The sequence below is a fragment of the Oncorhynchus clarkii genome, chromosome 7, assembly GCF_045791955.1.
Source record: "Oncorhynchus clarkii lewisi isolate Uvic-CL-2024 chromosome 7, UVic_Ocla_1.0, whole genome shotgun sequence".
Classification (NCBI taxonomy): Eukaryota; Metazoa; Chordata; class Actinopteri; order Salmoniformes; family Salmonidae; genus Oncorhynchus; species Oncorhynchus clarkii.
Window position 1 is genome coordinate 74,406,671 of NC_092153.1, and position 14,544 is coordinate 74,421,214.

The 14,544-nt window shown below is 43.7% G+C and overlaps 1 pseudogene; it reads right to left on the minus strand.

The window, feature by feature from the left end:
• Nucleotides 1–1,585: 1,585 nt before the first annotated feature.
• Nucleotides 1,586–2,588, minus strand: LOC139412680 (GTPase IMAP family member 4-like; annotated as a pseudogene).
• Between the last annotated feature and the right edge of the window lie 11,956 nt (nucleotides 2,589–14,544).

Consider the following 14,544-nt stretch of genomic DNA (forward strand, 5'->3'; position numbering starts at 1 on the left):
TACATGTTGTCCATGGGTTTGTAGTGGATAGACCATATGGTTCAAGAGGAAATACCCTTCCTAATGAAAAAAGCAAATCAACCATGACATTTTCAATGAACTCTGCAGTGTTTGTTTTTTTCATAACTGCCACCAGTTCGGCCCCAAAACAAAGTCATAGTAAAATAAATAAAACCCTGATCATGTTTTTCAGCGTTGTAATTCTATTTTTTTATTTAAAACATATTATTTTATATATTTTACATGGACCTAAAATCCTTGAAAGTTTAGACATTTCTGGTTGTACAGTTGCCAGAAAATGAGTCTTTCCAATTGATTCTAACACACTGAATTCTGTCAGCTAAATATGAATCCATTCATGTTAATGCATTGGAAGAGAAATTAAACTTTGAATGTTTTGAAAGTAGAACACTGATTTACAGTATAAAATACTTTTTGCAAATCTAAAAACACAGGTCCTACCACTCCGCCTTTGTTAAGTTAATATTTTATCTTAAAAATAATATAAAATATCTTGCACAGTTGCCCCTATCAGCTGGATTTTGTAGTGGCTTTTACGTTTCCCAGCAAGAAAACCAAATAATGTCACTCAAACAGAAGGGGGAACTACCAAAAAATCACCGATCACAACCAAAATGAAACAAGTGGGATTTTAGCAGTGGTGTTAAGTACCTAAGTAAAAATACTAAGGAATTTTAAATTATTTGTACTTTTACTTTTGATACTTAAGTATATTTTAAACCAAATACTTTTAGACTTTTACTGAAGTAGTATTTTACTGAGTGACTTTTACTTGAGTCATTTTCTATTAAGGTATCTTTACTTTTACTTAAGTATGACCATTGGGTACTTTTCCACCACTATTTTAGGAGGGGTTCTGAAAGACTCATGGGGGTGTCCACTGAAAGTTGACTAGCAACAACAACTGGAACCTAAGACACCCACCATGAGCACCCACTAAATTTGCAGAAGAGGCAATCAAAAGACCAACACCAAAAAACCTACACCAAACTGAAAGACAGGAAGCAGACCAGAAAGTGGAGCAAAATTAAAATGGGGAAGATCAGACAAAGGAATGTTTTTCTAGAAATCCAATAGGGAGATATTTAGCCAAATTGAGCAAAATGAGAACCAATGTTGATCCACCTAATCACAATGGTTATAAACTAAACATAAAAAATATAATTTTCATGCTCAATACATTTTGGATAGATTGTATAAATGTTAAGAAAATGTCAGATTACCAGAACTATCCTCTGTACTACATTCTAGTCAGAATACTTCTTACTGTTTGGCGGAAGCCACTTCATACTGTCAGCTTTCCTGATTGATGCAGATTGTTCCAGACCCCTGTATTTTCCTCTGGATATTGAGCTGGTCTCAGACTCAGTTATGAAACTCATATAATTATTTTGACAGCTTCCCAGAGACTGGCTACGAGATCTGTCATCTTCATTCACTGTGGAACAACACAACAAGATGGGGAGTTGGACACCGGAAGTCAGAGTAAGATAATAGAAATTAAGTTACCAGCTTACTGTTAGGAGGAAGCCACTGATAGTTCTCTGGTTGTCAGCATCATCAGTCATCCGTTTCCTCCAGTGGATCCTGAGCTTATCTCGGATTCAGCTATGGAGCTCAGGGAGCCATATGCAGAGGTTCTCTGAGTTCTCTGATCTCTGTTCTCTGATCTGTCATCTCCACTCACTGTGGAATAAAACAAGAACATTAATTAGAACCAGTGTTGATCAACCTAATCACAATGGTTATAAAGTAAACAAAATGACAATGTTCATGCTGGAAAAATGGTGTTATTTGAATTTTGGATAGATTCTACATGTTTTTATCAAATGTCAGATTCGCAGAAATATACTCTGCATAGACCCCTGTACATCTTAGTCAGAATTATTCTTACTGTTTGGAGGAAGCCACGTCATACTGTCAGCTTTCCTGATTGGTGCAGATTGTTTGATCTGATCAGGAAACACATCTCCACTGTTTCCTGCCACCATCTCTTCTATCATCTCCAGCAGCTCTGTGACCTGAGTGCTATCACCCTCGTTGACATTGTTAAGAACATGATACCTGTTTCAAAATTTCTCAACAAGCCACTAGAGGGCCTTCCCCTCACTTTCAATGTGCTGTTCAATGGCTGTGTTTCCCAGACAGTCCCCATAGGTGAACAGCACTATAGTGTGACTCCAGACTGTCTCACTGAGAAGCTCCAGGTGTTCCTCTATTGCCTTTCTTTCTTTCTTTCTTTCTTTCCTTCTCAGTGAATTAAACATCCCCCCGTATGACCAGGAGGAGAGTGTGTGGTCATGGGGGACACTGAGACACACTGAGCACAATCTCCTGTTTAACCAGCTCAGGAGTGGACACTACAGGGTAATTTCTCCACAAGCCTGGAGTGTCGATCACAATGACCTGCCTCCCTGCAACGTCTCCGTCTCTTCACACACTGAGCAGCTCTCCTCAGGTCAAACTCATCTCTGCCGAGGATGGCGTTTCCTGCTGAACTCTTCCCAGCTAGATCCCAGCAGGAAAATCTGCAGTTCTGAGAGATGGGGAAAGTTACCTGGCAGCATGAATTTACATTTTTTTTTTTATCATGTTAGCATTCATTTTTACATTTATTTGTTCAGGGCAGCAGTGCATTTACATTTATCTGGGAACTAATTTATAGAAATGTGTATCTTAATTCGTAACTCAGTCCTTTAAAAATACTGTGTTTATTTTTTAAAATATTTTCATGCAAAATCCAACGTGAATAATAAGTTTCACATGAAGTCCCAGGCATATAAATCACAACACTTTTTGATTTCAATGTATCGGTATGCGCAATTTATGATCAAATCAGGCCCCTGATATTTATGATATAATTGCTGTCAGTAGATTTTTCTGTCAACTTACTATTTTCAATGTAGTTGGGTATCGTTATACATTACATTTGCATATCTGGTCATTTATATTAATAACAGCATTTTGGCAGTCAATATCTATAATATCTCTATTATTCCATGTTCAGTACTTACAGTATAAACACCTACAACAAGGCAACAGTAAACATGTCTCCCCTCCACCTTGGGCCAATTACTGAAAAAATTCAAACTAGACTATAGAGCCCCACAGTGGAGGTGTCATAACATCCTAGTGGTCAAACAGGGAAAAGGTTCCAATCATTTTTCCACTATTTTTTTTTTTAACACTTCAAATAAGTTCTGTTTTGTGTACGTTTACCCTGGCATGACATTTTGATAACCATGTAAATCTCTCTCAGACAAGGTGGCTTTGATCAATATAGTCGGCTTTATTTACTCTCAGATTTGAAAATGCTAATTAGCATCAAAGTAGACATCATGCAAAACTACAAATCCCTGCAAGCTCCTGCACGTCATCTCCATCTGACACCTTTGCTAGCAGGTATTGTGTCAATTTAAAATTTGCACAAGACAGTTCACAGAATTGTCCATTGAAAGAAATGTAGACAATTTATTCATTACTACATTTAACTAACATTAAATAGTGCAATCTGCACAACGCATCACCAGGGGCAAACTACCTGCCCTCCAGGACACCGACAGCACCTGATGTTACAGGAAGGCCAAAAAGATCATCAAGGACAACAACCACCCGAGCCACTGCCGGTTCACACCACTACCATCCAGAAGGTGAGGTCAGTACAGGTGCATCAAAGCTGGGACAGAGAGACTGAAAAATAGCTTCCATCTCAAGGCCATCAGACTGCTAAACAGCCATCACTAACTGAGAGAGGCTGCTGCTGCCTACATTGAGGCCCAATCCCAGGCCACTTTAATAAATGGATCACTTGTCACTTTAAACAATGCCACATTGTATGATATGAGTGATGCCGCTCGGCCATCACTCATCCATATATTTATATGCACAGTCGTGGCCAAACATTTTTGAGAATGACACAAATATTAATTTTCACAAAGTCTGTTGCCTCAATTTGTATGATGGCAATTTCCATGTACTCCAGAATGTTATGAAGAGTGATAAGATGAATTGCAATTAATTGCAAAGTCCCTCTTTGCCATGCAAATAAACTGAATCCCCAAAAAACATTTCCACTGCATTTCAGCCCTGCCACAAAAGGACCGGCTGACATCAGTGATTCTCTTGTTAACACAGGTGTGAGTGTTGACGAGGACAAGGCTGGAGATCACTCGGTCATGCTGATTGAGTTTGAATAACAGACTGGAAGCTTCAAAAGGAGGGCGGTGCTTGGAATCATTGTTCTTCCTCTGTCAACCATGGTTACAGTGGGGCAAAAAAGTATTTAGTCAGCCACCAATTGTGCAAGGCCCCCCACTTAAAAAGATGAGAGAGGCCTGTAATTTACATCATAGGTACACTTCAACTATGACAGACAAAATGAGGAAAAAAAAATAATTTATTTGCAAATTATGGTGGAAAATAAGTATTTGGTCACCTACAAACAAGCAAGATTTCTGGCTCTCACAGACCTGTAACTTCTTCTTTAAGAGGCTCCTCTGTCCTCCACTCGTTACCTGTATTAAAACCTGTTAAGGAAGCTGCGAATTTTCGCAGCTTTTTGTTAAAAATCGCGCAACATTTCAAAGTCCTGCTACTCATGCCAGGAATATAGTATATGCATATGATAAGTATGTGTGTATAGAAAACACTCTGAAGTCTCTAAAACTGGTAAAATCGTGTCTGTGGCTATAACAGAGCGTGTTTAGGAGTAAAAATCCCAGGGAAAACTGTTCACCAAAAACACACAAAAAAAAAATAATTCATCCGCCAGTCTTTGAATTGTCTAAGGCGAAAGAAAATAGATCCGGTTCCGTTTACAACGCCCACAGCTTCCACACGATGTCGCCAATACTGGCATTTCTTTGCACATTTATCCTTGGTGGGATGACGTATAGGCACTTCTTGACCTGTCTTGGGGCGCACCCAGGAAATTATGAAAGTAAAAAAAATGGACGATGATTTCAAGACTTGCTGCTATCGAATACAGATCGCCCCGTGATCAATTTGATCGATTATTAACGTTTATTAATACCTAAAGTTGGTTTACAAAAGTCGAAGTGATTTGTAAAAGTTTATAGGCAACTTTGTTAATTTTAAAAGTGACGTTGCGTCGTGTAAAGCTGCATTTTCCTTGGATCAGACGGACTTTATAGATGGACTTTTTTGGCATACTTTGACGGATTTAATCGGGAAAAATACCCAATTGTGATGTTTATGGGACATATAGTAGTGTCAAAGGTAATGAATGTTTTATATTTTATTTCTGCGTTTTGTGTAGCGCCGGCTACAGCAAAATCTGTTGTTTAGGTGACGTTTTGGTATTTTGGGGGGGTGCATGCTATCAGATAATAGCTTCTCATGCTTTCGCCGAAAAGCATTTTACAAATCTGACTTGGTGGCTAGATTCACAACGAATGTAGCTTTAATTCAGTACCTTGCATGTGTGTTTTAATGAAAGTTTGAGATTTATCGCGTACTATACTATAGTACTATAGGTGTCGCTCTGAAATTTCCGCTGAGGTGTTCCTGTGCAGGAACCACGTCCGTAAGAAGTTAATGGCACCTTTTTGAACTTGTTATCAGTATAAAAGACACCTGTCCACAACCTCAAACAGTCACACTCCAAACTCCACTATGGCCAAGACCAAAGAGCTGTCAAAGGACACCAAAAACAAAATTGTAGACCTGCACCAGGCTGGGAAGACTGTATCTGCAATAGGTAAGCAGCTTGGTTTGAAGAAATTAACTGTGGGAGCAATTATTAGGAAATGGAAGACATACAAGACCACTGATAATCTCCCTTGATCTGGGGCTCCACGCAAGATCTCACCCCGTGGGGTCAAAATGATCACAAGAACGGTGAGCAAAAATCCCAGAACCACACGGGGGGACCTAGTGAATGACCTGCAGAGAGCTGGGACCAAAGTAACAAAGCCTACCATCAGTAACACACTACGCCGCCAGGGACTCAAATCCTGCAGTGCCAGACGTGTCCCCCTGCTTAAGCCAGTACATGTCCAGGCCCGTCTGAAGTTTGCTAGAGAGCATTTGTATGATCCAGAAGAAGATTGGGAGAATGTCATATGGTCAGATGAAACCAAAATATAACTTTTTGGTAAAAACTCAACTCGTCGTGTTTGGAGGACAAAGAATGCTGAGTTGCATCCAAAGAACACCATACCTACTCTGAAGCATGGGGGTGGAAATATCATGCTTTGGGGCTGTTTTTCTGCAAAGGGACCAGGACGACTGATCCGTGTAAAGGAAAGAATGAATGGGGTCATGTATCGTGAGATTTTTAGTGAAAACCTCCTTCCATCAGCAAGGGCATTGAAGATGAAACATGGCTGGGTCTTTCAGCATGACAATGATCCCAAACACACTGCCCGGGCTTCGTAAGAAGCATTTCAAGGTCCTGGAGTGGCCTAGCCAGTCTCCAGATTTCAACCCCATAGAAAATCTTTGGAGGGAGTTGAAAGTCTGTGTTGCCCAGCAACAGCCCCAAAACATCACTGCTCTAGAGGTGATCTGCATGTAGGAATGGGCCAAAATACCAGCAACAGTGTGTGAAAACCTTTCGAAGACTTACAGCAAATGTTTCACCTCTGTCATTGCCAACAAAGGGTATATAAAAAGTATTGAGATAAACTTTTGTTATTGACCAAATACTTATTTTCCACCATAATTTGCAAATAAATTCATTAAAAAAAGTTTTTTTTCTAATTTTGTCTGTCATAGTTGAAGTGTACCTATGATGAAAATTACAGGCCTCTCTCATCTTTTTAAGTGGGAGAACTTGCACATTTGGTGGCTGACTAAATACTTTTTTGCTCCACTGTACCTGCAAGGAAACACGTGCTGTCATCATTGCTTTGAACAAAAGGGGTTTACAGGCAAGGATATTGCTTCCAGTAAGATTGCACCTAAATCAACCATTTATCGGATCATCAAGAACTTCAAGGAGAGGGGGTAAAGTCATTTTCTCTGATGAATCCCCTTTCCGATTGCTTGGGGCATCCGGAAAAAAGCTTGTCCGGAGAAGACAAGGTGAGTGCTACCATCAGTCCTGTGTCATGCCAACAGCAAAGCATCCTGAGACCATTCATGTGTGGGGTTGCTTCTCAGCCAAGGGACTGGGCTCACTCACAATTTTGCCTAAGAACACAGCCATGAATAAAGAATGGTACCAACACATCTTCCGAGAGCAACTTCTCCCAACCATTCAGGAACAGTTTGGTGACGAACAATGCCTTTTCCATTATGATGGAACACCTTGCCATAAGGCAAAAGTGATAACTAAGTGGCTCGGGAAAAAAACTTCAATATTTTGGGTCCATGGCCAGGAAACTCCCCGGACCTTAATCCCATTGAGAACTTGTGGTCAATCCTCAAGAGGCAGGGGGACAAACAAAAACCCACACATTCTGACAAACTCCAAGCATTGATTATGCAAGAGTGGGCTGCCATCAGTCAGGATGTGGCCCAGAAGTTAATTGACAGCATGCCAGGGCGGATTGCAGAGGTCTTGAAAAAGAAGGGTCAACACTACAAATATTGACTCTTTGCATCAACTTCATGTAATTGTCAATAAAAGCCTTTGACACATGAAATGCTTGTAATTATACTTCAGTATTCCATAGTAACATCTGACAAAAATATCTAAAGACACTGAGGCAGCAAACTTTGTTAAAATTTATATTTGTGTCATTCTCAACTTTTGGCCACGACTGTACATATTTTTATTCACCCCTTTAGATTTGTATGTATTAGGTAGTTGTTGGGTAATTGTTAGATTACTTGTTAGATATTACTGCACTGTCGGAACTAGAAGCACAAGCATTTCGCTACACTCGCGTTAACATCTGCTAACCATGTGTATGGTTACACTCTCTCTCTCTAACACACACACTCTCTCTAACACACTCACTCTCTCTCCTCTCTCTCTCTCCCTTTCTCACATGCATGCCCATCTGCATTGATTGCAATTGGTGGTTCAGGCTCTTGTCAAACAGCATTACATATGTCCGTTGCCTGGACAACTCTCTGACTGTGAGGGACTTGAATGAAGTAAGGTGCGAGCCCAAATGTACTGAGATATGCACATATTATTTCACCGCATGCAAATCTCCATGCAATTTGGCTGTCCGGGAACATGGTTGGGAAAACGAGGCTCGTGTCTACACATGACTTATAAGAATAGTGTGAGTTCGCCACTTTCAGAGCCCACGATACTCCAGCAGCTAGCATTTCATTCTTGTTTACCACAATCAATGTTTGCTTGGTAGCAGAGGAGGTGGTTGGCACGGAGGCTGACTCCGGGTTGAAGAAGCTAGTGATGAGGGTAGAGGTCGTCGTCACGTGCAACAGCACTGAGGTATTTTTTTTCTCTTTCATGTGGGAAGTTAGCTCTGCCTCCCCCATGTTCCAAAAGTTGAAATCTTTGCTGCACATCTTGCATTTTGCACGTCCTGTTTTTAATTAAAACATTTTTTAAACTTTAGCCAACTACAACTCATACTGTACTTCGACGTGTGTAGCCAAGCATTGTTGAAGGAACATTTACCTGACATAGCTAGCTATCTTCTAGCTTGCTAACTATGGAGGCTAGCTAGTCCAACATACAGTCCAACAAATGTGAGAGAGGGCAAATGCAGGGGGGGTCCCGACATTATACAAAAAATACAAAAACCATCCCACTCCTTCCCACTCCACGGTTCAAATCACATCCCTAAACAGACTCAAGTGCCTGTGAAGATGGAGCATTCATCAACAGGATTCCTTGTAATGCCTCTACTGTAAAATCCCTGAGTCCCAAAAACGGTGCCTATTTTTCCAGATTTCCTCTCTGTTTGCGCTGTGCATGTTAAGAAGGTCGACTGTGTAGCAATAAACGCCACAAAGTTCACCGTCTTAACATGCAACATGTCAGGATCCCTCTGTTGACACAGAACATTATCTGGTGTCTCTACTGCTACTACCATTAGTTCTTCAACTTTACTCCTTTCTTCCCTTATTCTCACCACCTCCTGATAGGAGACATGCTGGACAGCCCTTATTCTCACCACCTCCTGATAGGAGACACGCTGGACAGCCCTTATTCTCAACACCTCTTGATAGGAGACATGCTGGACAGCTCTTATTCTCAACACCTCCTGATAGGAGACACGCTGGACAGCCCTTATTCAACACCTCCTGATAGGAGACACGCTGGACAGCCCTTATTCTCAACACCTCCTGATAGGAGACACACTGGACAGCCCTTATTCTCAACACCTCCTGATAGGAGACACACTGGACAGCCCTTATTCTCAACACCTCCTGATAGGAGACACGCTGGATAGCCCTTATTCTCAACATCTCCTGATAGGAGACACGCTGGACAGCCCTTATTCTCAACATCTCCTGATAGGAGACATGCTGGACAGCCCTTATTCTCACCACCTCCTGATAGGAGACACGCTGGACAGCCCTTATTCTCAACACCTCCTGATAGGAGACATGCTGGACAGCCCTTATTCTCAACACCTCCTGATAGGAGACACGCTGGACAGCTCTTATTCAACACTTTCTGATAGAAGACACGCTGGACAGCCCTTATTCTCAACACCTCCTGATAGGAGACACGCTGGACAGCCCTTATTCTCAACACCTCCTGATAGGAGACACGCTTGACAGCCCTTATTCTCAACACCTCCTGATAGGAGACACGCTGGACAGCCCTTATTCTCAACACCTCCTGAGAGGAGACATGCTGGACAGCCCTTATTCAACACCTCCTGATAGGAGACATGCTGGACAGCTCTTATTCTCAACACCTCCTGATAGGAGACACGCTGGACAGCCCTTCTTCTCAACACCTCCTGATAGGAGACACGCTGGACAGCCCTTATTCTCAACACCTCCTGATAGGAGACACGCTGGACAGCCCTTATTCTCAACACCTCCTGATAGGAGACATGCTGGACAGCCCTTATTCTCAACACCTCCTGATAGGAGACACGCTGGACAGCTCTTATTCAACACCTCCTGATAGGAGACACGCTGGACAGCCCTTATTCTCAACATCTCCTGATAGGAGACATGCTGGACAGCCCTTATTCTCACCACCTCCTGATAGGAGACACGCTGGACAGCCCTTATTCTCAACACCTCCTGATAGGAGACATGCTGGACAGCCCTTATTCTCAACACCTCCTGATAGGAGACACGCTGGACAGCTCTTATTCAACACTTTCTGATAGAAGACACGCTGGACAGCCCTTATTCTCAACACCTCCTGATAGGAGACACGCTGGACAGCCCTTATTCTCAACACCTCCTGATAGGAGACACGCTTGACAGCCCTTATTCTCAACACCTCCTGATAGGAGACACGCTGGACAGCCCTTATTCTCAACACCTCCTGATAGGAGACATGCTGGACAGCCCTTATTCAACACCTCCTGATAGGAGACATGCTGGACAGCTCTTATTCTCAACACCTCCTGATAGGAGACACGCTGGACAGCCCTTCTTCTCAACACCTCCTGATAGGAGACACGCTGGACAGCCCTTATTCTCAACACCTCCTGATAGGAGACACGCTGGACAGCCCTTATTCTCAACACCTCCTGATAGGAGACATGCTGGACAGCCCTTATTCTCAACACCTCCTGATAGGAGACACGCTGGACAGCTCTTATTCAACACCTCCTGATAGGAGACACGCTGGACAGCCCTTATTCTCAACACCTCCTGATAGGAGACACGCTGGACAGCCCTTATTCTCAACACCTCCTGATAGGAGACACGCTTGACAGCCCTTATTCTCAACACCTCCTGATAGGAGACACGCTGGACAGCCCTTATTCTCAACACCTCCTGATAGGAGACATGCTGGACAGCCCTTATTCAACACCTCCTGATAGGAGACATGCTGGACAGCTCTTATTCTCAACACCTCCTGATAGGAGACACGCTGGACAGCCCTTCTTCTCAACACCTCCTGATAGGAGACACGCTGGACAGCCCTTATTCTCAACACCTCCTGATAGGAGACACGCTGGACAGCCCTTATTCTCAACACCTCCTGATAGGAGACATGCTGGACAGCCCTTATTCAACACCTCCTGATAGGAGACATGCTGGACAGCTCTTATTCTCAACACCTCCTGATAGGAGACACGCTGGACAGCCCTTATTCTCAACACCTCCTGATAGGAGACATGCTGGACAGCCCTTATTCTCAACACCTCCTGATAGGAGACACACTGGACAGCCCTTATTCTCAACACCTCCTGATAGGAGACACACTGGACAGCCCTTATTCAACACCTCCTGATAGGAGACACGCTGGACAGCCCTTATTCTCAACACCTCCTGATAGGAGACACGCTGGACAGCCCTTATTCTCAACACCTCCTGATAGGAGACATGCTGGACAGCTCTTATTCTCAACACCTCCTGATAGGAGACACGCTGGACAGCCCTTATTCAACACCTCCTGATAGGAGACACGCTGGACAGCCCTTATTCTCAACACCTCCTGATAGGAGACACACTGGACAGCCCTTATTCTCAACACCTCCTGATAGGAGACACACTGGACAGCCCTTATTCTCAACACCTCCTGATAGGAGACACGCTGGATAGCCCTTATTCTCAACACCTCCTGATAGGAGACACGCTGGACAGCCCTTATTCTCAACATCTCCTGATAGGAGACATGCTGGACAGCCCTTATTCTCACCACCTCCTGATAGGAGACACGCTGGACAGCCCTTATTCTCAACACCTCCTGATAGGAGACATGCTGGACAGCCCTTATTCTCAACACCTCCTGATAGGAGACACGCTGGACAGCTCTTATTCAACACTTTCTGATAGAAGACACGCTGGACAGCCCTTATTCTCAACACCTCCTGATAGGAGACACGCTGGACAGCCCTTATTCTCAACACCTCCTGATAGGAGACACGCTTGACAGCCCTTATTCTCAACACCTCCTGATAGCAGACACGCTGGACAGCCCTTATTCTCAACACCTCCTGATAGGAGACATGCTGGACAGCCCTTATTCAACACCTCCTGATAGGAGACATGCTGGACAGCTCTTATTCTCAACACCTCCTGATAGGAGACACGCTGGACAGCCCTTCTTCTCAACACCTCCTGATAGGAGACACGCTGGACAGCCCTTATTCTCAACACCTCCTGATAGGAGACACGCTGGACAGCCCTTATTCTCAACACCTCCTGATAGGAGACATGCTGGACAGCCCTTATTCTCAACACCTCCTGATAGGAGACACGCTGGACAGCTCTTATTCAACACCTCCTGATAGGAGACACGCTGGACAGCCCTTATTCTCAACACCTCCTGATAGGAGACACGCTGGACAGCCCTTATTCTCAACACCTCCTGATAGGAGACACGCTTGACAGCCCTTATTCTCAACACCTCCTGATAGGAGACACGCTGGACAGCCCTTATTCTCAACACCTCCTGATAGGAGACATGCTGGACAGCCCTTATTCAACACCTCCTGATAGGAGACATGCTGGACAGCTCTTATTCTCAACACCTCCTGATAGGAGACACGCTGGACAGCCCTTATTCTCAACACCTCCTGATAGGAGACATGCTGGACAGCCCTTATTCTCAACACCTCCTGATAGGAGACACACTGGACAGCCCTTATTCTCAACACCTCCTGATAGGAGACACACTGGACAGCCCTTATTCTCAACACCTCCTGATAGGAGACACGCTGGACAGCCCTTATTCTCAACACCTCCTGATAGGAGACACGCTGGACAGCCCTTCTTCTCAACACCTCCTGATAGGAGACACGCTGGACAGCCCTTATTCTCAACACCTCCTGATAGGAGACACGCTGGACAGCCCTTATTCTCAACACCTCCTGATAGGAGACACGCTGGACAGCCCTTATTCTCAACACCTCCTGATAGGAGACACGCTGGACAGCCCTTACCTCCTGATAGGAGACTCAACACCTCCTGATAGGAGACACGCTGGACAGCTCTTATTCAACACCTCCTGATAGGAGACACGCTGGACAGCCCTTATTCTCAACACCTCCTGATAGGAGACACGCTGGACAGCCCTTATTCTCAACACCTCCTGATAGGAGACACGCTTGACAGCCCTTATTCTCAACACCTCCTGATAGGAGACACGCTGGACAGCCCTTATTCTCAACACCTCCTGATAGGAGACATGCTGGACAGCCCTTATTCAACACCTCCTGATAGGAGACATGCTGGACAGCTCTTATTCTCAACACCTCCTGATAGGAGACACGCTGGACAGCCCTTATTCTCAACACCTCCTGATAGGAGACATGCTGGACAGCCCTTATTCTCAACACCTCCTGATAGGAGACACACTGGACAGCCCTTATTCTCAACACCTCCTGATAGGAGACACACTGGACAGCCCTTATTCTCAACACCTCCTGATAGGAGACACGCTGGACAGCCCTTATTCTCAACACCTCCTGATAGGAGACACGCTGGACAGCTCTTATTCTCAACACCTCTGTCTCCTTCACCCTATAAGGAGACTTTAGAAATTCAGGTTCATGTTCACCACCACAATTGCAGCATTTAGGCTCAGCTGGCATACGATACTCCTCCCGTCTACATATACTTGACACATGATCAAATAATTTGCATTTTTCAAACTGCATGGGTTTGCGGACGAAGGCTCTCACAGGGTATCTCATTAAACCCAAATATACGTGAGAAGGGAAAGACTCTTCATAAAAAAATCATAAAACCATGCAGGTCAGTCAGTGTGCACCATCCACTTGATCCAATTCATCACGTACTGCAAATCCTTTTAATTTACTTCTAGCGCCACCCCAGAGATAACACTCTTGATTGGCGCCCTGCTTCAAAGATCCACACAGGACACAATCCAACCCTATATCTTCTTGAGGTACAGAGCACGCTCCTTCTGTTGCATAGATACACAACACAAATAATAATAAGCTCACCGTTAACTCACAGTGATTTCTGCCAGCAGAGGAGAAGTTTAATATGGCGGCTGGAGTATGTGTGAGTATGTGTGAGTATGTGTAAGTATGTGTGAGTACCGTATGTGTGTCTAAAGGAAAGCAGTGGGCATGTGGAAAGGAGGGGGTGTGTCGAAAGCGCTCTGCTATTGGTTTTAATTGAGTGGTGTTTTTTTCCTGTTTCTTACCACTCAATTACCGGTACATTGAACTACCACACTGCCAGAGTTTAGACTTGTGCTTTGAAGCCAGAGGATGAGTCTGAGTCATATTTCACTGTTAGTTTAACATAAATAATTTTAGATTTTCAGTTATAAAACTGACAATATTTGTTTTTTTTATTAAAAGTACTGATGACTGGTGTACTACTGTTGCTTCATGCTTTGTATGAATGTGTTTACCATGATTGTGACCATACAAGCATTTCTCTACACTCGCAATAACATCTGCTAACCATGTGACCAATAACATCTGCTAACCATGTGACCAATAACATCTGCTAACC